At 45.8% G+C, this 27871-nt stretch overlaps 1 long non-coding RNA gene across 1 annotated transcript in view; it reads right to left on the reverse strand.

The window, feature by feature from the left end:
- Positions 1 to 22911, reverse strand: part of LOC117345811 — a 62927-nt gene extending 40016 nt beyond the window's left edge. Inside the window, exons 1-2 of the long non-coding RNA XR_004536515.1 lie at positions 22235 to 22911; positions 18294 to 18391 (exon numbers count right to left, since the gene is read on the reverse strand). This is a non-coding gene — a long non-coding RNA (uncharacterized LOC117345811). The remainder of the gene's footprint in view (positions 1 to 18293; positions 18392 to 22234) is intronic.
- Between the last annotated feature and the right edge of the window lie 4960 nt (positions 22912 to 27871).

Raw genomic sequence — 27871 nt, forward strand, 5'->3', positions numbered from 1 at the left:
TAACTTAATAACACATTTGTGACCTGCTTAACCATTAATATAGCACAAAGCGAGGAACAGACAAATAAAAAACAACAATGGTCGAATAACTTTGCCTTACAAATTAAATTAATTTACAATCAGAAAAATCCCACAAATGGGGTCTTGTGTGGTTCTGACTGCAGAGGAAAGCTGGAAGAAGAAAAGGTAGTAAGTAAGATGCACCGCCTGTTGACTTAGGGTTACCAGAGGACATGTCTGGGGGTCTGGACGGCTTTTCAAAACCTGACACTATGTCTGGGTTTTGAAAAGTTTTCTTTTGTATAGGAGGGTATCTGTGAATGCGCACACACTTGACATCATTGTGTTACATCCGCACATGCACAGATGTCCTGCCCAATGAGAGAAGACAGTTTGGGAGAGGGGGGGGGAGCTTGGGGCAGGCTTGTGGGTGGAACTGGGGTGTGATGGGGTAGGCCTGGGGGGCATGTCTAGGGGGTCTGGATTTTCCAGATGGAAAATTTGGTAACCCTATGTTGACTCATCCTGTCAAATGGAAGACAGTGCATGGGGGTGGGGAGAATAGAAAGACCTCCGAGGAGTAATGGCTCTGGCTCCTCATCCAACAGCTGGCAGGGCAAAATTCTGGCCTTGGCAGCCACTAAATTATCACATCTAAAGGCCTAAAATGTTTGGACCCTAGGCAAGTGCCTAGTTTGCCTATGCTTTAATCCTGCCCCGGTTGTACGCACAAAATTGTGTGTGTGCCCAGTGAGTCAATTAGCACTGATAGTTGGCTTCTATGCAAGCAATTAACAGAGTTGGAGGAGTGTGTGGCGCAGTGGTTGGATCTACAGCCTCAGCACCCTGGGGTTGTGGGTTCAAACCCTGCGCTGCTCCTTGTGACCCTGGGCAAGTCACTCAGTCCTCCATAGCTCCAGGTACGTTAGCTAGATTGTGAGCCCACCGGGACAGAGAGGGAAAATGCTTGAGTACCTGATTGTAAAACCGCTTAGATAACCTTGATAGGCGGTATATAAAATCCTAATAAACTTGAAACTTGAGTTCATTGGATTTAATTTAAATTTATATATGTTGGCGAGTATTGGTAGGGAGGGGTTGGGAGTACCTTTGGGGGGGAGGGGGGATTGGGGAGGGAGGGAGGGGTTTGGGAAGGTTCTGGGACTTAGGTGCGGACAGGGTAAAGGGGGTTCAGTGGGGGGAGGGGGTGGTGTGGCATTTCCGCTCTCCTTACCCTCGCTCGTCCTCAGTAGAGTGAGCTGGGGGGGGGGGGGAGTTTGGTTGATGTTCCTTTTCTTTTGTCCATGTTTGCTATACTATTATATATGATGCATATTTGTTTGTACTGCGCACTTTGGGGGTGCCTTGGCATTGTTTTTGTTGTTGTTTGCATCAATAAAAATTGTTTGAATCTAAATTTATATATGTAAATTTAGGAATAAGATCAGTGTCTTAATTATGCATGCCACACCAGAAAGAGATGCGAAAATGGGAGAGTCATGGGCAAGATCGGAGGGCATTCATTATAGAATAAGGGACATTCACCCCTAACTTTATGTGCAAAGACTTGCACTACGTTTCCACTGGTGTGAATGTCTGCGCCTAAAGTTAGGGGAGACTCCTGGGCATTAACACTACTCTATAAACCATGCCCAACTTCCGATGCCATTTATAGAAGACCGCTTAAGAGTTATTTTCATCCCCAATTTTTTTTGAGGCGCTGTACATAGAATTCAGAATGCAATGTCTAGGGCAAAGCTTCCTGGGAATTGTGGTTTCAAGCGAATGCAGCCTGGAGTTTAGGAAGAAGTATTTACGAAACTTAAGAGCACAGAAAATCAAGGAGTCACCTGAGATAAATCTGAGAGATAGGAGAATTTTAGGAAGATAGAGAATAGGATTCAGCCTGTTTGTTTTATTTATATCTCATATCTCTAAACCAGGGGTCCCCAAAGTCCCTCCTTGAGGGCCGAATCCAGTCGGGTTTTCAGGATTTCCCCAATGAATATGCATGAGATCTATTATCATACAATGAAAGCAGTGCATGCACATAGATCTCATGCATATTCATTGGGGAAATCCTGAAAACCCGACTGGAATCGGCCCTCAAGGAGGGACTTTGGTGACCCCTGCTCTAAACCACCTATTTAAAAAGGCTATAACCCCCTCCCCCCCCCCTTTTACAAAACTGTGGAAGCGGTTTTTAGCGCAGGCTGGTGCACTGAATGTTCTGCTCATAGGAACGCTATGAATTTAAGAAAGGTCAGTTCAAGGCATAGAGGAGGGGGAAAGTCATTCGACGGTTTTGGAGCAACGTAGTAGAAGGCGGGAAGGGGTAAAACGTGGACCTCACGAACCTTAAGGACCTCGCGGATCTAAAACCGCACGTCCTTAAAAACCCGATGTCCGTGCATTGACAAGTCCGCCTTCGCTTTCCCTGCAGCTCAGCTCAGGCCCCCGGCTCCCTCGCGGACCTCACGGATCTGAACTGCACGTCACATCCTTAAAAATCCGAGGTCCGCACCACTTTTGAGGTCCGTGCCACTTTTAGTCTCTGGCTCTGACAGAGCTCTATGACAATTTAACTCTGATGGATCCTAATGTTTTTCCCTCCCTATGCTAGGATCCGTCAGAGTTAAATTGTCATAGAGCTCTGTCAGAGCCAGAGACTAAAAGTGGCACGGACCTCAAAAGTGGTGCGGACCTCGGATTTTTAAGGATGTGATGTGCAGTTCAGATTCGTGAGGTCCGCGAGGGAGCCGGGGGCCTGAGCTGAGCTGCAGGGAAAGCGAAGGCGGACTTGTCAATGCACGGACATCGGGTTTTTAAGGACGTGCGGTTTTAGATCCGTAAGGTTCGTGAGGTCCACGTTTTACCCCTTCCCGTAGAAGGCTGAATAGAGACTGAATGTACTTTTAAAACAAACTGTGCTGGTACACATTTCAACCGGTTTGTTTCTAGTCTGAGAGTTTCCTCCTGCCCCTTTCAACTTCCAGGTCAGTTGGAAAAGGCCTTTATTGAGTTACAATTAGAGAATGACATGGGGACAAATTTTCCTTGTCCACGCAGAAACTCAATTTCCCCGTCCCCACAAATTTTGTCACTGACCTTGTCAATGCCTCATTCTTGTAAGCTCTTCCTTAACTGCACAAGCCTTGAACACTTATGATTTTAAAGTGTTTGAGGCTTGTGCAGATGAGGACAGAGCTTAGGCATTGGTGGAATGAGGCATTATGACATCACAATCTGAGCTCTAGAATGTTGCTACTTATGATTTTAAAGTGTCTGAGGCTTGTGCAGATCAGGACGGATCTTAGGCATTGGTGGAATGAGGCATTATGACATCACAGTCCAAGCTTTAGAATGTTGCTACTTATGATTTTAAAGTGTTTGAGGCTTGTGCAGATGAGGACAGAGCTTAGGCATTGGTGGAATGAGGCATTATGACATCACAATCTGAGCTCTAGAATGTTGTTACTTATGATTTTAAAGTGTCTGAGGCTTGTGCAGATCAGGACGGATCTTAGGCATTGGTGGAATGAGGCATTATGACATCACAGTCCAAGCTTTAGAATGTTGCTACTTAGGATTTTAAAGTGTTTGAGGCTTGTGCAGATGAGGACGGAGCGTAGGCATTGGTGGAATGAGGCATTATGACATCACAATCTGAGCTCTAGAATGTTGCTGCTTATGATGCTTTAAAGTGTTTGAGGCTTGTGCAGATGAGGACAGAGCATGCAGAAATGGGACAGGGAAAGGAAAAGAACTCACCAGGATGGGACGGGAAAATGATTTCCCAAGGGGATGGGGAAAAATATGTCCCCGTGCCATTCTCTAGTTACAATCCAAACATTCCAGCTTATACCTTATCCCCTGCAATGTATTCAATAATCTTTGACTCCTTGTTGTCACAGGAGATAATAATAATATTCAAGTATAGTTTAAATTATTTAAATAGTTAAATCATCTATTGGCTTCAGCGGTGACACTTTGGCCTCCTTTTACGAAACCGTGATAGCAGTTTCTAGCACGGGGAGCCATGCTGAATGGCCCGCGCTGCTCCCGAAGCTCATTGAGTTCCTATGAGCATCGGGAGCAGCGCGGGTCATTCAGCGCGGCTCCCCATGCTAAAAACTGCCATCGTGGTTTCGTAAAAGAGGGGGTTAGTGCTCAAACTCATTGCACTAAGATTGAAACACCCACCTCCTCATTAGCCTTCAATCTTAACTTTATAAATAAACTTTTCTCATAGTTCAAAAAAGAATCACAACTTTATAAAGCCTACTTTTTTCTAGTTTCAAAACTTCAAACTTATCTCAAAGGTTTTATCCATCGCCCTGGAGATACCTCTCCAACGTGTTTCGCCAAAAAACACGACTTTCTTAAGGACTTCCCCTATGGACAGAAAACCGAAAGTGGGCTTTATAGCTCCAGCGCAGATAAGTTTTTTTTAAAAAAAAATAACTAATGCAAGATTTAACTAGCAAGATGTTGAAAACTTATCAAATGCAAAACCATGCTGTGGTTGAAAAGGGAGAGATTTTCCTGCTGCTGGAGCTCTGCTCTAAGTATGGTTTTTCACCAACTTTTTTTTTTGAGCACTCAAAAAAACAAGTTACATTGTATTTGAATGAATTATCATTGAATTTGAATGGGATTTGAATGAATAATCATTGAGGACTCTTTTTGGTTGTTGCATTGTATCACATTGTCCTTGGTGACAGGTTTGGTTGTTAAGTTTCCCCGGTGGGCTGGGTATCAAGTCGTAGCCGGGTCTTGAATTAGACTCCACCTCTGAAACTGAGCTTCTAGGTGTCTCTGCTGTTCCCTGCTTACGAGTTTTTCTGTATCTGTGGGGGGATGGGGAGGGGTGGGTGGGGGGTAGGGGTTTCTTTATCGGGGGGTGGGGGTATGGTGGGTCCGGGGAGGACATAAGAGTCCAGTCCTCCGCGGGTGTTTGATGGAAATGCATACCATGGTTGTTATTGCTGTTGTATTTACTGTTGCTTAATAAAATAGATTTGAACATAAATTCAAGATGTTTCTTGCTACTGTCTTGTTAGCCCATGCAAGAATGTCAGTCTGGTTTTTATACCCTTCGATGACCTCATTCACGAAGCATTGCTTACACTGTTTTATGCATTTACGAAGTCTTTTTATGACTACTGCAGTGTTGTTTATGCAGGTAACTCGAATGCAATCTTTTTTTTTTTTTTAACTTTATTTAGTTTTTCATGCCAACAAAACGTGCAATACAATTTATATACAAATAATGATAATCAACCAAGCACTTATAATCAATCAGTATCTATACAAAAGATAAAAATTCCCTCCCCCATTCAGCATTACCATCAGGAATAATACCAAAACAGATATACCCCCCTCCCGCTCCCACTCCCCCTGGATGTGTGGGTGAAAAACAACGGAAGATAAAAATAAAGATAAAGGATAACTATAGCAAATCTACAAAAGACGTCAATGCACCCCTAACTAATTTGAATATCTTATTATGCCCCAGCATGTCAGCATCCATTTTCTCATATTTATAAGTTAAACATAAGCTCGCCCACCAAAAAGATTCTCCTGAATATTACGTAAAGCTAAACTTAGAACATAAGAATTGCCACTGCTGGGTCAGACCAGAGGTCCATCATGCCCAGCAATCCGCTCATGCGGTGGCCCTCTGGTCCAAGACCAGCACCCTAACTGAGACTAGCCCCACCAGCGCACGTTCCTGTTCAGCAGAAACTTGTCTAACTTTGTCTTGAATCCTTGGAGGGTGTTTTCCCCTATAACAGCCTCTAGAAGAGCGTTCCAGCTTTCTACCACTCTCTGGGTGAAGAAGAACTTCCTTACGTTCGTACAGAATTTATCCCCTTTCAATTTTAGAGAGTTCTCTCTTGTTCTCCCTACCTTGGAGAGGGTGAGCAACCTGTCTTTATCTACTAAGTCTATTCCCTTCATTATCATGAACGTTTCGATCATGTCCCCTTTCAATCTCCTCAGTTTCTCTAATCTTTCGCTGTATGGCAACTTCTCCAACCCCTTAACCATCTTAGTCGCTCTTCTCTGGACCCTTTCGAGTAGTACCGTGTCCTTCTTCATGTACGGCGACCAGTGCTGGACGCAGTACTCCAGGTGAGGGCGTACCATGGCCTGGTACAGCGGCATAATAACCTTCTCTGATCTGTTCGTGATCTCCTTCTTTATCATTCCTAGCATTCTGTTTGCCCTTTTTGCTGCCGCCGCACAGCTTCATCGACTTGTCAATCAGAACTCCCAAGTCCCTTTCCTGGGAGGTCTCTCCAAGTACCACCCCGGACATCCTGTATTCGTGCATGAGATTTTTGTTACCGACATGCATCACTTTACACTTATCCACCTTGAACCTCATCTGCCATGTCGATGCCCATTCCTCGAGCCTGATTATGTCACGTTGCAGATCTTCGCAATCCACCTGCGTCTTCACCACTCTGAAAAACTTCGTATCGTCCACGAATTTAATCACACTATTTTAAAGGGTTCCGACGGGGGTGTTGGTGGGGAACCCCCCCCCCCTATTTTACTTAACAGACATCGTGCTGGCGTTGTGGGGGGTTTGGGGGTTGTAACCCCCCTCATTATACTTGAAACCGAAGTGCTGAATTACGTGAATGTCACTTTCGCACTGTCCTGCGGGCCTATGCTTCCCAGAGTCAGGCTTACCATATGGGTTGTATTGACACTCAGATATGCATCCGCTGTTCGGTGGAGGTAAATTCTTACTTTCATGGTATTTGGAGTTTTAAGGGGATTCAGGCCTTTTGGAAGGCGCTGGCCTCCTTTTTACAGGGCTTGTTGCAGACCCCTGTGCCAGTCTCAGTGCTTTCAATGATGTTTGCCCAATTCTCTTTCTTGACTATGTGCACTTCTTATGAAAAATTATTTCTTAGTAAATGTTTTATTTTGGGGAAGAAATGTATCTTGTGTTGCTGGCTTTCTCCTGAGCCCCCTTCCTTTTGGCATTGGAGGAATCGCCTTCATGAACTTATGGGTTGGGAGGCCCGTTTGGCTTGTTCTTCTCGTCGCCGGAGCAGAGACTTTGTTCACACTTGGACTCCGTACTTGAACATTTTGACTCCTGAGAGTCGTAGCCGTGTTTTGAATAGACTCCACCTCTGAATCTGTGATTCTATTTGCCCTTGCTGTTTCCTGCCTAAGAGTTTTATGTATCTGTGGGGGGGATGGGGAGGGGAGGGTGGGGGGCTGGGGATTCCTTGCTGTGGGGTGGGGGGTGGGGGGTCCGGGGAGGACATCAGAGTCCAGTCCTCCGCGGTTGTCTGATGAAAATGTGTACCATGGTTGCTATTGCTGTTGTATTTCCTATTGCTTAATAAAATAGAATTGAACATACTTGAAACCGAACTTTTTGCCTGTTTTTTAGGGAAAAAGTTCAGTTTTAAATATAATGTGGGGGGTTACAACCCCCCCAAACACCCCCACAACGGCAGCGCAATGTCTGTTAAGTAAATTGGGGGGGGGGTTACCCACCACCCCACCCACCCCCGTCGGAGCCCTTTAAAATAGTGCTTTTCTTCGGCGTGCCGTCAACCTTGCGCTCAGTTGTCTGTGCTCAGTTGTCGGCGCGCTGTTGTCTCGCGTGATTTAGTCCCGTCACCAAACTAAACTAAACTAAACCTTAGGTTTGTATACTGCATCATCTCTACATTCGCAGAGCTCGACACGGTTAACAAGAATTAGGGTAGAAAGGAACTCCAGTGGAGGGAAAGATGAAGAGGAAATTTAGAGGACTAGAATAAACAGAGAGGGAGGAAGAGTTACATTTTTGAGAATAAGTTTAGTTTCAAGTTTCAAGTTTATTAACACAATTTGATAAATCGCCTATTATAATCACTAAGCGATGTACATAACAAAAAATATATCAAGTGCAAAGGGGTTGACATTTTAACATAAGAACATTTAACTTGAACAAACATACAGTGGGAAGGAAAAGATAAAAGTTACAATTTTTGTTTGGGGTAGAATAAGGAAATAACAGTAGGTTTTCAGATGTTTACGGAAGAGATGGAGGGAGCTCAGATTCTTAAGAGGGGAGGTAAGATTGTTCCAGAGCTCAGTGATTCTAAAAGGGAGGGAGGAGCCTAGTTTTCCTACAAGGGAGACGCCTTTTAGAGAGGGAAAGGAAAGTTTCAGTTTTTGGGTGGATCTGGTGGAATTGGGGTTAGAGGAATAAAGGAGGGGGGGGAGGATGCCGTGTAGGATCTTGAAAGTAAGACAGGCACATTTGAAGTGGACTCTGGAGAATATCGGAAGCCAGTGGAGCTTGGACAAAAGCGGTGAGACGTGGTTGAATTTGCTTTTTGCGAAGATAAGAGCACGGGTCCAAGCACCGAGCCCTGCGGCACCCCACTGGTGATGCTCTTCCAGTCCGAGTATTGTCCATTTACCCCACTCTCTGTTTCCTACGCTCCAGCCGGTTTTTAATCCACGTGAGACCAAGCTACATTTCTTTTAATGCACTTACATCGGTTTCCAAGAGAATATAGGGTTAAACATAATGCCCTAAAAGCATTCACTCTGTAGCCCAGTGTGCCGTAAACCTTTTGAAACTGCAGCACTTTAAATGTGGGGCCTCAGCTGGAGGGCATCCGGGAAAGCGCGGACGTTACTGTGATGTCATCATGCACATGTGTGATGTCATCACGTCGACCTCCACGCACGCGCAGATGCCCTCCAGCTGCGGCTCTGAGGTGTGGGGGGTGCTGGAGAAAGAGAGGTGCGGAGATTAGGAGAGGCGTGTCCTGTAAGCAACCAGCAGACGCTGGCGCCTCTTTTCCTTGCTGGCGTCTCGCGGCACACCTGAAATCTGCCAGGGCACACAGTTTGCGATGCAGTGCTGTAGCCCCTCAGTATCTTTCCTCATTTGTCTCCACCAGGAAGGGATAAAACGCGGACCTTACGGACCTCGCGGATCTAAAACCGCCTTTTAGCGCACCGTGGCTTTTGCTATTTAGCCCAATCGTCCCTTCCTCCAAATCTCTCCCTCCGCGCTGATTCCGAGAGCCCCCGCAAAATGACACTGGATGGCAAATAGCTGGGTTTGGGGAGGGGGGTTAAAAATGTGTGCAAAGGTCTGCAGTGCATCTGACCTCACGGACCTCACAGATCTGAACTGCACATCCTTAAAAATCTGAGATCCGCGCCACTTGTAGTCTCTGGCTCTGACAGACCTCTATGACATTTTAGCGCTGACAGATCCTAATGTTTTTCCCTCCCTATGCTGAGATTAAAAGTGGCACAATCCTCAGGGCAAAAATTTTGCCGGTAGTCTCAGCATAGGGAGGGAAAAGCATTAAGATCCGTCAGAGCTAAATTGTCATAGAGGTCTATCAGAGCCAGAAACTACAAGTGGCACAGACCTCAGATTTTTAAGGACATGCAGGTTTAGATCCGCGAGGTCCGTGTTTTACCCCTTTCCATCTCCACCTATGCTTTCCCTCGTGAACTCCGTTCATGGGATAATCCCCTCTTATCTGTGCCCTTCTCCACTACCAATTCCAGACTCTGTCTCTTCTTTCTTAACCACGCCCTATGCCTGGAACAGGCTGCCAGAGTCAATATGTCATGCTCCACCTCTAGCAGTCTTCGAATCCAAGCCAAGACCCCACTTTTTTGAAGCCGCTTTCAACTCTTAACTCCCACTCACCGACAGATACCTATACCCATCGTATAATTTCTTCTGCTAGAAACTCCCCAACCCTGAGATGTCCTTTCCGTCTGTCCAAATTAGATTGTAAGCTCTTCTGAGCAGGGACCATCTATTGAATGCTAAATGTACAGCACTGTGTATGCCTCTCAGCACTATAGAAATGATAAATTGTAGTAGTTGGCTCAGTGTTGGCTCTCTTCCGGGTCCTGCACCTACGAAGTGACATCAGAGTGAGAGCAGACAGGACACGGGCAGCAAGTTCATGAAAATTAAAGAAGTACAAGGAAGAGAAGGGGTCGCATGTGCAGTGGGGGGGGAGGGGCAGGAAGGGGCAGGGAGTGAAGAATAGGGTGGGGGAGGGGCGCCACTCACCCTCCCTACACCATTGATGGGGTAATTAGCAATTCTGGGAATAAAGAGTAATTTTTGTGTGTCATCGCTTGCCTTGGAGCCACTTCACACCGTATACAATTTACTGACCACAAGGAGGAGACAGGGAGCCATTAAATTGGTGAAGGGAAATCAACTGAGCAAGCGGATTTCCTTTAAAACACGGCATCGCTTTTCTTCAAGGTCACAACTGGCTTAGGGATTCTTTTGCAAGGCTACACGAGTGAGTGCCATAAGGCATGTGTTCCGACACCTATTCAATCCTTATTGGCGTCGGAGCATTGACCGCATTGGCCCGCGCTATCGAGCTTTGCAAAAGAGGGGTTAATGATGAAGATTCCGAATGCTAAGACCCTCACGCTGTCTCCTGGGAGAACAGATGGGCTTTATTTTTTTAATTTCATTCCAAGAATACCTTTAAAAATGAGGAATTGAAGTACATGTTGGATTATTATTTTTTTTTTTTTTTTTTAAGACAAGCAAAATAGTGCAGAATAACTTTCTCCCCCATTTAATAAGCCATGGTAGAGGTTTCTACCACGGCATGGGGGCATGAAATGCTCTGACGCTATTCCGATGCTGAGATTTCTACCACGGCCCAAGGTGCTAAATGCTCTGAAGCTGCTCCAACGCTCATAGAATTCCTAAGAGCGTCAGAGCATTTTGCGCACTGGGCTGTGGTAGAAATCTGTACCTGGCTTAGTAAAAGAGGGCCTAACTTAGGGAGAATTCCAATACCTTTAACAATATCTATAATAATAAAACGCTAAGCGCGCATGTGCACTCGCGCTGCGTGTTCCCTTATCTGTTGGGGTGTGCTGGCAAAAGTGTGCATGCGCGCGTATTACGTCACCACAGCCTCCCTGCTCTCCACCTCGCAGCCGCTGCTTTCAAAATTCCCTGCTGGGAGGGCAGGGATGTGGGAGTGGGAGCTACTGGAGGGCCCGGTAAAGGTCGGAGTCGCTGCTTCCTGCTGGCTGCGTCCACAGATGATGGGGGGGGGGGAAGGGGTTGATGCTGGCTCCCCCAGCTCAGATGTGTCGCCGCCGAAGAAACGAGATGAAGCGGGTGCGCTTTCCTTGACTGCGCGGCTCGCGCCTCTTTCCCTCCGGCGATGGCGCCGAAGCCCCGGGTCGAGGAGAGCCCCGTGCGCGTGGCGGTACGCGTCCGAACCTTGCTGCCCAAGGAGGTGCTACACGGCCACCAGTCATGTCTGCGGGCGGACCCCCGGGGCCGGCGGGTTGAGCCTACCATCCAACCCTCCCACCGCGAGACAAACACAAACCTCCGGCCTGCAGCAGCTCCACAGCACTCTAAACATTCTGCTTCTCAGCCTTCTACTATCTTGATTTTCTCTGCCGAGGAAATCAGGACAACAGAAGGCCGCGAAGCAGAATGTTTAGAGTGCTGTGGAGCTGCTGCAGGCCGGAGGTTTGTGTTTGTCTCGCGGTGGGAGGGTCAGTGGGGTCGGCTGCATGGCAGCGGTAGTGGCGTGGGGGGGGGTAGATGGAAACATACTGCAAATGCCGAATTCTACTGTACGGGAGAATGGGTTCTACTGCACAGGGGGATGGGAGGCAGGCAGGCTGGCTTCGGGGGGAGGGTCTGGTTGGAACAAAGTCTAAAAGGCATTGAGGGGGGCATTGGAAGGAGGCACTGGGGGCACTAAGGACATAGGAAAGGGCACTGAGGGCACTAAGAACACGGGAAGGAGGCACTGGAGGCACTGAGGGCACTAAGGACATAGGAAGGGGCACTGGGGGCACTAAGGACACGGGAAGGAGGCACTGGGGGCACTAAGGACACGGGAATGAGGCACTGGGGGCACTAAGGACATGGGAAGGAGGCACTGGGGCACTAAGGACAGCACAGAGGCACTGGGGGCACTAAGGACATGGGAAGGAGGCACTGGGGGCACTAAGGACATAGGAAGGGGCACTGAGGGCACTAAGGACATAGGAGGCACTGAGGGCACTAAGTATATAGGAAGGAGGCACTGAGGGCAATAAGGACATAGAATGGGACACTAAGGACATGGAAGGCGGCACTGGGGGCACTAAAAACATACTAAGGACATAGGATGGGACAAAGAAAAAAAAAACCCAGACAGACAGACATTACTCTAGCATCCGTTAATGTAATTGGCCTAAACACTAGGGGTTGCTTTGGGGGGGGGAAGTGTGCTTAGGACAGACAGCTTTGCTCTGGGGGGAAGACAGAAGGGGCCATGGAGAGACAGGGAGAGGGAAAGGGGGCTGCTTTGGGGGGGGGCGGGGAAGTGTGCTGGGGACAGACAGCTTTGCTGTGGGGGAAAGACAGAAGGGGCCATGGAGAGACAATTAGGGAAAGGGGGCTGCTTTGGGGGGGAGGTCTTTGCTGGAGGCAAACAGCTTTGCTCTGGGGTGAATACAGAAGGGGGCCACGGAGAGACAGTCAGGGAGAGGGAAAGGGGGCTGCTTTGGGGGGAGGGGTGTGCTGGGGGCAGACAGCTTTGCTTGGGGGGGGGGGAAGATAGAAGGACACAGACAGTGGCCAAGGAGAGAGAGAGAGAGAGAAAGAAACACAGACAGACAGACACATCTATTCTAGCACCCATTAATGTAACAGACTTAAAGACTAGTTCAGGATAAAGCAAAAAAAAAAACAAAAACAAAACAGAAAGCCCAAGAGCTCGTCTCGACGGGCACCTTTAACGCGGAGCTGGAGGCCCGTGATGTCACCCGTCGGGGGGGGGAGGAGGGGATGGTTCAGAGCAGGGTCTAGGGTAAATGGGTAGGAGTGGGGTTTTCCCGCTGGGGGGAAGACTCGGGTTTGGGGGAGGCCATGGCGAGGGGAATGATGGGAGAGAGATAAGGAGGGGGAGCTTTGAGGACCCAAACTGTCACTGGGTCCTCTGAGGCTGATTTCCCGCCCACCCGCCCATGATACAGTTCCGGGGGGGGGGGGGTAACTCAGGGGGTGGTATCCCGAGCTACTGGCTTCTGGGCTCCTCAAGGGATAAGCAGTGGGCCAGCGGGGAGCCATGCCTGGTGGGTCGGATGACCCTGGACAATGGGGCATCTGGAGACATGCCACCCCTCGGACCCTTGCTAGCACGGTGGGGTCGGGGGTCATTTAATTGTTATAGTGGCTCGGGATCAAGATGGGTTTTGTTTTACAATGATTGTTTGTAAAAACAAGGTTATAATATATTTAAGTTATATGTTTATTTCAATAAACAGGGCTGCGATCAGGTTTCACCAGCGACAGTGTTTGAGTGTGTTATTGAGGCTCGGGAAGGGGTATGGGTGAGAGAGGAGGTTTTGTTGGGAGAGCGGGCCCCTCCAGGTTCTGCTGTTAAAGGAAACTCTAGTATTTTCCCCCGGTTTCTCAGCAACCCTTTAGAATTTCAGTGAGAAATTTTGCATACTTATTTCATTGTCATACTTATGTATTACTAAAAACAACATGTGAATGATATATTTTTAGCATTTTTATATATACCACTTATAGCCTTAAGTGGCTTGCATTCAGGTACTCAAGCATTTTTCCCTATCTGTCCTTATAGGTTCACATTCTATCTACTGTCTGGGGCATTAGGAGATTAAGTAGGGCAATGGGGGATTAAGTGACTTGCCCAGGGTCACCTCTCTCTGATGTCACTTCCGGGCCTCGCGCCTAAGAAATGATGTCAGGCATCCTTACCCGCGCAGAGGTAACGACTCAGCATTGATTTTTACTATTAATCCACGAGTATTTATATCAGGATCTTTAGGGACCTCCGAAGAAGACAGCATTGTCGAAACACGGACCCTGTTGGGTCCATAGCTCCCAACATTTTGGGTCCTAGATATATTTTAGGTGGATTATTAAATTGCACTTTTAAATAAAGTCTGCATCTTGAACATCATCATCTCCACAGTTTTTTTTTTGTTTGTTTTTTGTCAGAGGGATAGCCAACACGACATGGGCAGCAAGTTTGCAATGCTGCTCACACAGGGAAAATTAGAGGCAGAGAAGAGGCGGAGAAGGGGCACCACCGCCCCGGGTGTTACTCGCTCTCGCTATGCCACTGCCTCAAACTCAGTGTTGGGATATCTGCAACCACTGGGCATACTGGAAGGACCACACAGGTCTTGTCATCATTTACTATGGGGTCTTCACTAAGGAACGCTAGCCGTTTCAGCGCGAGCTAAATGCTAATGTGTCCATAGACTATAATGGATGTGTTAGCGTTTAGCACGTACTAACATTTTGCGTGCGCTAAAATGTATAGCACGCCTTAGTAAAAGCACCCCTATGTTACTATATAAATTATCTATATGGAGGCAATTTTATAAATGACTAGTCTTTAAGCCCGTTACATTAACGGGTGCTAGAATAGATGTGTCTGTCTGTCTGTCTGTGTTTCTTTCTCTCTCTCTCCTTGGCCACTGTCTGTGTCCTTCTATCTTCCCCCCCCCCCTCCCCAGGCAAAACTGTCTGCCCCCAGCACACCCTTCCATCCAAAGCAGCCCCCTTTCCCTCTCCCTGACTGTCTATCCGTGGCCTCCTTCTGTATTCACCCCAGAGCAAAGCTGTTTGCCCCCAGCACAGACCTCCCCCCAAAGCAGCCCCCTTTCCCTAACTGTCTCCCCATGGCCCCTTCTGTCTTCCCCCCACAGCAAAGCTGTCTGTCCCCAGCACACTTCCCCCCCCCCAAGCAGGCCCCTTCTGTCTTCCCTTAGTGCCCCCAGTGCCGCCTTCCATGTCCTTAATGTCCCATTCAATGTCCTTAGTGCCCTTTCCTATGTCCTTAGTGCCCCCAGTGCCTCCTTCCAATGCCCCCCCTCAATGCCATTTAGACTTTGTTCCACCCACACCCTCCCCCCGAAGCCAGCCTGCCTGCCTCCCATCTCCCTGTGCAGTAAAACCTTTAATTTCTACCCCCCCCCCCCATTCTCCCATTCGGCATTTGCAGCATGTTTCTATCTAACCTCCCCCCCCACACACACACCACTACCGCTGTCATGCAGCCGACCCCACTGACCCTCCCATCGTGAGACGAACACAAACCTCCGGCCTGCAGCAGCTCCACAGCACTCTACTGTCCTGATTTCCTCGGCATGTGTGTGTTGTCACCGAATTGCTTCCGTGCATGCGCAGATGCCCTTCTGACGCCGCTCCCAGCTGAAAGCTTTTCAAAACCCAGGCAAAGTGCCAGATTTTGGAAAGACGGATGCCTGGACATGTCCTTTTTTGCTGGGCCTTGAGCATCTCCCTTCGAGTTCCTGCTCTCTCCGAGATTCTTCGAGATCTCGAGAATCTTGGAGAGAGTGGGAACTCGAAGGCCTTGAGCATGCGCAGATGCTCAAGGCCCAGCAAAAAAGGATGACAGACCTTCGGGCACCAGCACCGGCATGTCCTGTGCGTTGGTGACGGTGACGGGTTTCAGATGGGGGGGGGTAAGTGATGTGTTCGGGTGAGTGATGGGTACAGGGAGGATGTCGGATCGCAGCGGGGGGGTGACACGAGCGGGTGGGGGGGGCGGATCATACGGGGGGGGGGGCTGGATCACAGGGGGAGGCGCTCGTACATCGAGGCAAGCTCGGTTTCCGAGGCGCCGATTTTGCAAATGTTTTGCTCGTCTTGCAAAACACTCGCAAACCGGTAAACTCATAAACCGAGGTACCACTGTACATGGTTATGTCATGCACATGCTCCACCCATGTGAATATATTTGCATCCTATTCCACTTACACCTGCCATTACAGAAGAGCACATGGAGGGGCATTTTCGAAAGGAGGCTGCTTCCCTCTGTCTCCTTCCAACTCCCCCCCTTCCCCCCTGGGTTCTTCTCTGTTGGGCCTCGAGCCTGCTCAGATGCTCAAGAGTATGATGAGTGTTGATGACGTACAGATGCCACCATGGAGGGGTTAAGAAGGGGAAAGGAAGTTGCTGAAGAGTTTGGAGGAACGGGGAGACGCGGAACATCGACACGTTGATGACCACAGCCATTCCCCTGCTACTGCTACTACTTATCACTTATATAGCGTTGAAAGGTGTACATAGCCCTGTACATTTTGACCTTAATAGGCGGTCCCTGCTCAAAAGAGCTTGCAATCTAATTTCTCTAAAATTTTGGGGCCCTAGGCGGATGCCTAGTCCTCCTGGCGGTTCGGCTGGCCTGTTCAACGGGAGTAGAACTTGTTATGGAGTTGAGAGAGGGGACACAGGGAATATAAAGTTTTTTTGAAAAAGCAAATATTGGGGCCAATAGTCAACCTGTGGTGGATAAGATAGGACAGATATCACCAGTTAATCATTGCACGTTTTTATCAGTTCTTGTAACTGATTTACAATAATGATTGAATCATATTTATGATCATTATATATTTGTCATTTTTTTATGGCAGAATCTTTGGCATCTAAAGAAACTAACAAGGAGAAAATAAAGAAAACAGTGTTTTATTGTACACTGAGTCGTGCCACAGACGTGATAAGTGGTGGCTGCAGTTTCACTATGCAGAGGGCGTGATAAAGCAGCAGAGCAGCGAGATATTTATTCTCAGACCCCCTCATTCCATAACAGCTCACCTAAATACAAGGAGTGGAGTAGTGCTTAGAGCTACAGCCTCAGCTCCCTAAGGTGGTAGGTTCAAATCTCACGCTGCTCCTTGTGACCCTGGAGAAATCACTTAATCCCCCAGGTACGTTCGATAGGTTGTGAGCCCACTGGGACAGACAGAGAAAAATGCTTGAATACCTGATTGTAAACCACTTAGATAACCTTGATAGGTGGTATACTAATACATAAAATAATAAATTTATTGAATACTGACAGTCATGTAGACAAGTGTTCAGTTATGTGCATATAGAGCAATTGTGCACTTAACTGAGAGGTCCTTTTATTAAAGGGACTTAAGCCCATAACACATAGTTAGCACTAGGGTTACCAGACATCTGGATTTCCCAGACATGCCCTCTTTTTCGAGGACATGTCCGGGGGTCCGGAGGGCTTTTTTAAAGCTGGCAGCTCTCCCCAGCAGCTGGATATTGCGAAAATCCCTGTCTGACACCCAAAATGAGTTTTGCAGAACTCTAGACTTAGCTAAAGCACTTTCTTATACCTGAAAAACGTAGATTCGCCCCATTTCATCAAAGTTCCTTAGGGCTGTTTTCAACATCTAATTAAGGTTTTTTTTTGTTTTTTTTTTTACTAAGGTGCCAATTTAGCGCACGCTAAACGCAAACGCACCCATTAAATTGTACGGACGCGTTCGTATTTAGCGCGTGCTACATCGGCTAGTGTGCCTTAGTATAAGACCCCCAAAGAGACATACATATAAACCTATAGTTATTGCTTAGTTTATAGAATAGAATTAAATTATATTAAGCATGCATAATAGCTTATAAATACAGTTATACAAAATTTTTTTAAAAATAAAAGAATGCAGCTAAAAACATACATAGGGCTATCACATATATGTCTTGGTTTGTGCTCATGAAAAATAAAAAAAATACAAGCAATAGATTAGCTCAGTGGTTCCCAAACCTGTCCTGGGGGACCCCCAGCCAGTCAGGTTTTCAAGATATCCCTAATGAATATGCATGAGAGAGATTTGCATACCTGTCACTTCCATTATATGCAAATCTCTCTCATGCATATTCATTAGGGATATCTTGAAAACCTGACTGGCTGGGGGTCCCCCAGGACAGGTTTGGGAACCACTGGATTAGCTGTATAAAATGATATGCATAGGTAATAAAAAGAGGCTAAATAATTTATCAATATACTGTAAAAAGTGCATTCTTTATACAATCGATACAAGGAGTGTTTGAAATCATATGGTGCAGAAAAAAAGACAAATAAATATCGGCTAAATTGCCACACACGCTAGCCTCTACCGCCTCCTTTAAAGCAGGTGGCAATTTTTCAGCTAGCGCGCACTATAGCGTGCGCTAATCTTGTGCGAGCGCTAAAAATGCTAGCGCTCCTTAGTAAAAGGAGCCCTAAATGTAGAAGGTGGCCAGTTTTGTGAGTATAACATAATTGTCTATGCCCCATTTGTTATATAAAAAGAATCACATGCCTGTAGGGAAATAACAACAATATTTTCCCTATCGGTCAGCACTTCTCTCAAGTCAGCCAGGAAAACAACAGATACAGCTCTAAGAGGAGCCTTTCTTTAAAATAAAAGGAAAAGCAACTAAAAAATCTGCCCAAACTACTTACAGTTCAGCAATTCTCCTTCAAACCAGCAGCATTTCCTCCTCCGAAACAGGAAACAGCAAATCTACTGCTCTTCCTCTGGGTGGTGTCCTTGTGCCCCACTGACACAGATCAGAGGTAAAGAAGAATATACTATTAAAATTGCATTCAGAGATGTTTATTTATGTATGAAATCATTTATGATAAGTTTACGGGCAAAACCACTGTGGTTGCTTTAATAGTGAGCACAGATTAGGGTTACCAGATTTTCCAGACCCCCCCCTAGATCCGCCTCCAGGCCCGCCCGGTCCCAACCATCCAAGCCCCGTCAGCCCCGGTTCCAATCCCACCCCTGCTGCCTGCTCTCGTCGGGCAGGACATCCGCGCATGCTTGGATGCCCTCCTACCCGAAGTAAAAGCTTTTCAAAACCCAGACAAAGTGCCGGGTTTTGAAAAGCTGTCCAGATCCCCAGACATGTCCTCAAAAGGAGGACATGTCCGGGAAAATCCGAATGTCTGGTAACCCTAGCAAAGATAGGACTGCTATTTATATGATCTGGCTAAACTTAGCTAGTCAGCACCATATATTGTTAGTTGTTGCCAGTGGTGTAGTAAGGGTGGGGCGTAGACTGCCCCCAGTGCCTCTCCACCTCCCCTGTCAAGCTCATGCCCTATCTTCCTCGCCCCCCCCCCCCCATACCTCTTTAAATTTTCGCCAGGGTGAGCAACTACTCCGGCCTCTTGCTCGTGCCAGCCTGGTTCCCTCTTAAACCACTTCCGGGTCACGGGCCAGGAAGTGATGTCAGAGGAAAAGCCGATGCTGGCACGGGCAGTAGGCCAGAGAAGCTGCTCGCACTGGCAAAGGTTTAAAGAGGTAAGGGGATGGGAAAGGACGGCATGAGAGTGGTATGGGGGGAGGCGCAGAAGGAGGAGGTGGCACGGAAGGAGCGGGAAAGTGCCACCTCCTACCCTTGCTACACTAATGGTTATCGTGTGATTATAGCTAGTTAAGTTTTGGGCACTGGCCTTGAATATTCAGCACAGAATCCATCAGATATTCAGTTAGGTGCCAAAACAATATTTAACTGGTCAGTGGCCATTTCTGGCTGATTAGATAAAGTAGCTTTGAATATGGCATAAATGATAAATTTTTGCATTATAATGCTCTTTTTCCCAAAATCAGAAGGTTATACCAAAAAATTAAGGCCAATTTTGAATTCAACGACCCCAAATCACTATAGAACACCCACTACAATTCATGCACAATGTAACCAGAGCTGGTATTGTGACATCATAATGCCTCATTCCACCAATGCCTAAGAGCCAACCTCAGCAGTGATGTCACAATGGCTGAATTGTCCTTTACTTGGCTCACTTTTGCTACATTTTGATTTCTAGAGTGGTGCAGTGGTTAAAGCTAAAGCCTCAGCACCCAGAGGGTTATACTGAAAAATTAAGGTCAGTTTTTGAATTCAGCGACCCCAAATCACTATAGAACACCCACTACAATTCATGCCCCCAAACGGGAAGGGGTAAAACGCGGACCTCACGGACCTGACGGACCTCGCGGATCTAAAACCGCACGTCCTTAAAAAATCTGAGGTCCGTGCCACATGTAGTTAGTTTCTGGCTCTGATAGACCTTGATGACAATTTAGCGCTGACGGATCCGTCTCAGCATAGGGAGGGAAAAGTATTAGGATCCGTCAGCGCTAAAATGTCACCGAGGTCTGTCAGAGCCAGAAACTAGTGCTGGAGCGGCTCTAAAACGAATCCTTTAAACCGGTTTCCTGCAGCCCCAGTAAATTTAAAAATCTGAGGTCCGTGGCTCTGACAGACCTCGATGACATTTTAGCGCTGACGGATCCTAATACTTTTCCCTCCCTATGCTGAGACGGATCCGTCAGCGCTAAATTGTTATCGAGGTCTGTCAGAGCCAGAAACTAACTTCAAGTGACACGGAGCTCAGATTTTTAAGGACATGCGATGTTAGATCCGCAAGGTCCGTCAGGTCCGCGGTTTACCCCTTCCCCCCCCCCAAACCTCTGTTGCACAGTGGAATCAGGCGGTAAATGCCACTGGCTTTCTGAGGATGGCTTGCTGAGAGTGCTTTAATCAGGCAGGAGCTTCTTCTGCGCACTTCAACCCTATGGAATATTGACCTTATTCCACCTATTTTAGAGGAAAACTGTCTTTATAATACATTTTTTTTCTTGATACTTCTTTAAAAGAATTAGATATCCTTTTGCTAAGCTGCGGTAAGCACGAGAGTGCGCTCACCACAGCTCGAAAGGGCTTACCGCTGGACGCACTGAGGTATCCCATGGCGTCTTGCAGTCTGCATGTGCCCACAATGGGCTAAAAAGTTCTTTTGTTTCAGCGAGGAGGTGTGTCCGAAGGGTGGAGAGTGTGTGTTTATGCTAATCAGTTATGCAAAATAGGTGGCAATAAGGGCTCACACGGGCTAATGGCAACAATAGCACTAGAAATTGGAAATCGGCCATTTTCCAGCGGCGGGAAGAAATGGCCTTAGGGCCAGATCCTGCAACCAGCGCCGGTATCAGCCAGCGCCTCCAAAACCGGGTTTTACTGACCTACATTTCTGGCGCCTACTTTACACGAAAATCACATCCACGGGGGCTCCTGTCGGCGCCTACGGTCACTTCCGCCGGAAGCCATGCCCACTTTGACCATAGGCACTGGTAGGCACCTCTGTGGACAGGACATCGGCAGCCTGCAGGTGCCTACATTAAATAAAAATTAATTTATAATTGGTTTAAAATGATTTGGTCAATTACCGCATCATTTATCACCAATTAAACTAAATAAGTTAGGCGACTTTAGGACAACCTACCACCGCCTAACTTTTGGCATCCCTATGAGAAAGGCCTGTGTAACGATGCGCTACGGCCTGTTTCTTCCACACCTTTGTCCAATGTCCTTCAGTCCAATGTATCGCAAACTGTGTGCCGCGTGAGATTTCAGGTGTGCCACCAGATGCCGGGGAACAGGAGAGGAGCCAGTACCAGCTGAATGCTACAGGATGTGCCTCTTACAGCGAGAGCTACATCCTGTGAGCAGTCGGCCGCCACCAGCGCCTCTCCTCCTCCATGGCGTCTCTCCTCCTCTCTGGGCCTCTTCTTTTTCCGCACTCCCCACTGGTGTTTCAGGGCCCCCGTCTGGAGGACTTCTGGGCACCCTCGAGCCACAGCTGCCAGTTTAGTGAGACACTGCTTTAGTCAATCCGCACATTCTGCACAGCCATGCCAGCAACAAAACCATATTTTTGTGGATAATCTGACGGCTTGGAATAGAGAATGGCACGGAGACAAATTTTTCCCCGTCCCCGCGGGAACTCATTTTCCCCGTCCCATCCCCACAGTTTCTTTTTATGTCCCTGCCCCATTCCTGCAAGCTCTGTCCTCATCTGCACAAGCCTCAAACCCTTTAAAATCATAAGTAGCAACATTCTAGAGCTCAGATTGTGATGTCATAATGCCTCATTCCACCAATGCCTAAGCTCCGTCCTCATCTGCACAAGCCTCAAACCCTTTAAAATCATAAGTAGCAACATTCTAGAGCTCAGATTGTGATGTCATAATGCCTCATTCCACCAATGCCTAAGCTCCGTCCTCATCTGCACAAGCCTCAAACCCTTTAAAATCATAAGTAGCAACATTCTAGAGCTCAGATTGTGATGTCATAATGCCTCATTCCACCAATGCCTAAGCTCTGTCCTCATCTGCACAAGCCTCAAACACTTTAAAAGCATAAGTGTTCAAGGCTTGTGCAGTGAAGGCAGAGTTTACAGGAATAGGGCAGGGACAACGACAGCAACAAAACTTGCGGGGACAGGACGGAAAAAAATGAGTTATTGCGGGGGACGGAGAAAAATTTGTCCCCGTGTCATTCTCTAACTTGGACGCTAGTTGCATCATCTATCTTATAATACAGTTATGAACATACCTTATAAAGTTCATATCGTCCCTCTTCGTGTTGTTTTGGATTTTTCTCTCTCTTTTCAATGCCAGGTAAATAATCTTACCAAAAAATGTTCCTATAGCCATTATCTTGGCACAGCTGGATTACTGTAACTCCATTTATGTGGGATTAAGCAAAGGAAATGAGAAACGGCTGCAATTGATTCAAAATGCTGCAGCCAAAGCGATTTTTTTTGGAAAAAAAAAAATATCTTGATCACATGTCACCTCTGTTGAGGAAATTACATTGACTTCCATCTCAACTGAGAGTTCAATTTAAATGTGCCTGTATAGTCTCTAAAATTTTACAAGGACTATTTGCTCCTTTGAGATCTTCGGGCACAAGAATAGCTCATATGTATGAGCTCTCTTTTCCATCATTAAGAGGAATCGAATCCATTAGTCAAATTTCACACTCCTTTTCATACTTTCTAACTGTGATTTGGAATGGACGACTTCCTCATATTAGATCGTGCTTATCTCTTCAGATCTTTCACAAAACTTTAAAAGCCACTATGTTTCATCGCTTTTTAAGCTATAGCGCCAATGAATGTTAACGGATCTTTCTTTGTGATCTAATTATGTAAACCGAATCGAGCTCCTATTTTTAGAAGATGATTCGGTATATAAGACTAAGAATTACATTATATTAGATCTTTATTACATTACATTATATTACATTAGTGATTTCTATTCCGCCATTACCTTGCGGTTTAAGGCGAATTACATCCAAACTAAAAACAAGAATTACATTTCAACTTTGAAGTAATAGAATAAACGATGAGATAAAATTTTAAGGGATAATTACGGGTTTTAGATAATGTTTGGTAATTAGAAAAAAATGAGAGAGTACTAAGGGTTTATAGAGTATTGGATGTTGGGTTGGGATTGTTGTGCTGGATAGGTTTAATGTGTTTTTTGAAGAGTATGGTTTTAATTTCTTTCTTGAAGGTTTTGTAATCTGTGGATGAAGATAACAGAGTGGTGAGTTGTTTGTCCAACTTAGCTGCTTTGGAGGCTTTATGTCCCAACATCTCTACAAATGAGGCTAATTCACAATCCAGCTCAATAATGTTTCTTCTTCCATCATAAGTCTCTGATTTTAGACATAAGTCATGGGAAATCACACCTTCATTCTTTTGGGTTGTAACTAAATTAATTCTAGATTATTTTCAAAAATTTCAGAAGGCATTTTGGACCACAATATATTTTGCTGAGCAAGGTGGATGGAATCAGTGTTGAAGGCTTTGTTGGCCTGACACATTTTCAAAATAGTTCCTCCAAAATCATTTGTATCCGAATGATGCTCCTCTTCCAGCATTGTAAGACAGGTTGTAAGCCAACAATTGTTTGACCTTCCCTTATACCCTCGGGTAAGATACATGAAGCCATTGTGTGCTCTCAGGCATTCATTTCTCAGCTGAGGTTCCTCCTCCAATCAGGCAGGAATCCTTTATAATCCCTTACATGGGTAAAGCTGGTTGGACTGCTCTGTAGAGATAACAGAAAGGAAAGAAAAGTTAAATTAAATCTGATCTATAGCTTTACTCAGTGAGCTAGTTTAGAGTTCAGGAATATCTGTGGCCCCCATTTGTAATGCATTTTGTTCCCGTTTCAGATGAATTTGATTTTGAGATAGTGAGTCTGCCTTTTTAGTCTATTTGAATGCATCAAAAGTCAAGTGTTAACAAATACTGTAAAACATTACATATGCGCTTATAGCTTTTTATTGAATTCATATATTTCTTGAATAGCTTTGAGGTGTTAATAATGCATCTGAATCCTGTTTCAAGTTTGCAATGCAGTTCTAGTAGCTTTATCAATCCTGGAGAAACCGGAAGTCTTTATAAGGTTCTATTAGCTTTTAAGGGATCGGAAAAGGTTTGTAGCATACAGGCTTCTGAGATAACAGAAATCATTTCTCCATTACCAAAAGAAGGGATACATGGTCTCTAAAGGTCCATGAAAGGATGTCACAACTTACCAAGATTCCAGATTTCAAACTCTTGTGCCAGAAAGTGAAATGAGGACTTGATTGTTTAACTCACCGTGCAGTTTGGTCCGGCACTCATTTCTGTAATTATGAGGGGCCGCTGAAAAGTTGGGGCAGTCTCCATTGAGAGCTATACACTTACGGCGGAGTAAGTGCATAGCCCTCGGTGGTTGGGCTGAGAACTTTTCAGTGGCCCCTCGTAGAGACCTTATGGAAACCCAGGCACCTAACCAACTAGAATGGCTAGGATTAATTTGTTTCCTGCCGCCCTTAGTCTTTTTCCCCCCAAATATCCCTATGGAGATAATTCCGTAAGTGGGCACCTCCAGAGGCATATGGGTAGTTACTTATTCTATAAGGGAACCTAGACAACCTAGATTTGTTTATTGAAAAGTAGACTAACTTACTATTTACGTGCCTGCAGTTACGTCACCAACCCAAGAACTGGCATGGGTGCAAAAGCCATATCGGAGGTGTGGATAACTTACATAAGTGGGGGATCCCTAAGTCCCACCCATGTTCCTCCCTTGTAAACCCCCCTTCCCAATTGCAAATATGTGCTATGTAATTTAAGCAGATATTTGTAGAATAGCATTTAGGCACCTGCTAATACTGAGGACGGTATGTTTATTGTTTTTTGAAAGCTTCTGTACTTCTGCTAATGACTGGGGGAGTCAGTTCAGAGCAGTTTATATGAGCTTTGGAATGGTGTTATGTAAATACACGAGCTTTTGTAAAGGTGTTACAATATAGAGTTTGTGTTTCCTGGGATGGTTTCAATACAGACATTATTAAACCATAATCAATACATTATTAAACCTTAATCAATACTTGTGCTTTTGGAAAAGGTGATACAATACAGAGTTAGCATTTTCTGAGTTGGTTCTCAATACAGCTCTCTTAAATCATAAATCAATCCTCTTTCTTATTTCCACCTATAATATATAATCAATCTATCTGTTTATACCAGTGGTCTGAAACTCGCGTCTCAGGGGCCACATGCGGCCCGCCAGGTACTATTTTGCGGCCCAAGGTCTGTACTAGTGCTGTCCACTCTTTGCAGTGTCCTCCGGCTTCCCCCCTGGCCTCTTGCTCTTACCTTCAGATAATTACTGCAGCCTGCAGAGAGGATTGTCAGTACTGTAGCGATCTTTGCAGGCTGCCGTCGTCCTCAGCAGCACGTTTCCTCTGCTGCGATCCTGCCCCTGATGTCAGAGGAGGGGCAGGACTGCGGCAGAGGGAACGTACTGCAAAGGCTGATGGCAGCCTGCAAGGAACGCTACAGCACCGGCAATCCTCTCTGCAGGCTGCGGTAATTAGCTGAAACTAAGACCGGGAGGCCAGGGGGAAAGCAGGAGGACGCTGCACAAAAGGGGGGGGAACATGCAAGCCTTCGAGGGGGGGAGATTTATAAACTATAAAGAGTTTTACCTCATGCAAAATTGTCATTTCTTTAATGACATGAACTATTTTTTCTGCGGCCCTCCAAATACCTACAAATCCCAAATGTGGCCCTGCAAAGGGTTTGAGTTTGAGACCACTGGTTTATACATACCTACTTGTACATACCTATATAAAATATATCCTGTATTTTATTCATATTATACCTTCATATTATATTATCTATATATATTCATATTTTGTCATATTATACACACATATTCATATATACATCCATACTAATAGTATTGTGCATGTGTTCATATTACTATTTTAATTCATGCTTACGGCCTCTTTTACAAAGCTGCACTAGCGGCTGTGCTGCGCTAACGGCCCCGAAGCCCATAGAAATTTAAAGGGCTTCGGGGCTGTTGCTGCACGGCTTTGTAAAAGAGGCCGTAAGTGTCTGTATCGTGATCCATGTTCATATTGGAAGTACTAGCTTCCTATCCCCTGTCCCTACTGCATTTATCCTATAGAAGTTCCTCGTGGGGACTAGCCAACCATCTCCTCTTTGTTGCATTACTGGCTATAGTATTCTGTGAAGAGGATGGTCTTCGTCCCTTTCTTGAACTTTAACTCACATAAGTGCAAGAGCCAATCTATCCAAATAAATGGGGGTGTCAAACACAATTGAATTATCCCTCCCTGGACGCAATCAAGGAGCTTGCTTAATATTAATGATGCTCAGCACCCCCTGGCACCCCAGAGCCGGTCCCTCGGCACGACAGTGCTAGTACTCTTGGAATGTTTATCAGAGCAAAGCCACCAGTCAACTTCTGCCTCCATGAATGATTTTAAAAAATTTTATTTTTTTTTCCTTTTGCCAGGATAAATTATTGTATGCTAAATTTTGGCTTAACACTATACACAGGGAAAGATTATAAGGAAAGTCAGCCAAAATGTGTATAATAACCAAAATAAGAACTGACTGTACTGAAAACTAGTACACAGAGAGTGAAAAGGATTTATAAAAATATGCTCAGAAAAGTGAAACTCTGAAGAGAGGGTGACAACCCTCTCTTGGGGTAAGAGTTTACCGTCCAGTCATTGCATGATTAATTCAAAAAATCACTCTCTGAGAACTAGTGGAAGAAATAAAAGCTAATTCAAATCTTGAAATTTCTAAAATTTTGGCTTAAAGCTTCTGGCTAGAGCAGGGGTAGGGAACTCAGGTCCTCGACAGCCGTATTCCAGTTGGGTTTTCAGGATTTCCCCAATGAATATGCATGAGATCTATTTGCATGCACTGCTTTCAATGCATATTCATTGGGGAAATCATGAAAACCCGACTGGAATACGGCTCTTGAGGACCGGAGTTCCCTACCCCTGGGCTAGAGGAAATGTGAAGATGCTGGCAGACAGAAACCCACTGTTAACCCACTAGTCTCAAGTTTCAAGTTTTATTAAAATTTGATTCAACCGCTTATCACAATTTCTAAGCAAGTTACAGGAAATTAGAATTGGGCAGGGGTAGGCAATTCCGGTCCTCGAGAGCCGGAGCCAGGTCAGGTTTTCAGGATATCCACAATAAATATGCACGAGATAGATTTGCATCTCAAGGAGGCAGTGCATGCAAATTCATGGTGGATATCCTGAAAACCAGACCTGGCTCCGGGCCTTGAGGACCGGAATTGCCTACCACTGGAATAGGGGATTAAAAAAAATAAGAAACAGAAACATGGTTATTAAATACGTCAATGAACAGGCAAACTGGAACAGAAGGAAAGTAGGGGAGAAGTACATTCTTAAAAGGAAAGAACTGAGGGAGGTTTAGGTGATAGAACTGATGAGTGGTAGATATGGATCTTCTCTTAAAGACATATCATAAAGTGAAGGCATCCTGGAAAAGGAAACTTTTCAGGTTGCCCTTGAATCAGTTTAAGTCTTTTTTTTTTTTTTCTCTCATACAAATGACAGTAAGGCATTCCCCTGTTGTGGGGCAAAGTGACAGAAAAGATATCGGCAGAGTTAGGAGAAACAAATAACAAATAACCCCCCTAGATCATCTAAAGCTTATGCTTAAGTTAACATGACTTTCATTAGTCTCAGCAAACGTAGCAAGAACATTACTCCCCATTCTGAAACTTGTGGTGGGCCAGGGCATAATTTTGTTTGGTTAAATGACTTTTCAGCCTATGAAATAATTCAGTTAAATTTGCAGATATTTTGCACTGTAATTGCTCTTGA

Source organism: Geotrypetes seraphini, chromosome 11 (genome assembly GCF_902459505.1).
Source record: "Geotrypetes seraphini chromosome 11, aGeoSer1.1, whole genome shotgun sequence".
Classification (NCBI taxonomy): Eukaryota; Metazoa; Chordata; class Amphibia; order Gymnophiona; family Dermophiidae; genus Geotrypetes; species Geotrypetes seraphini.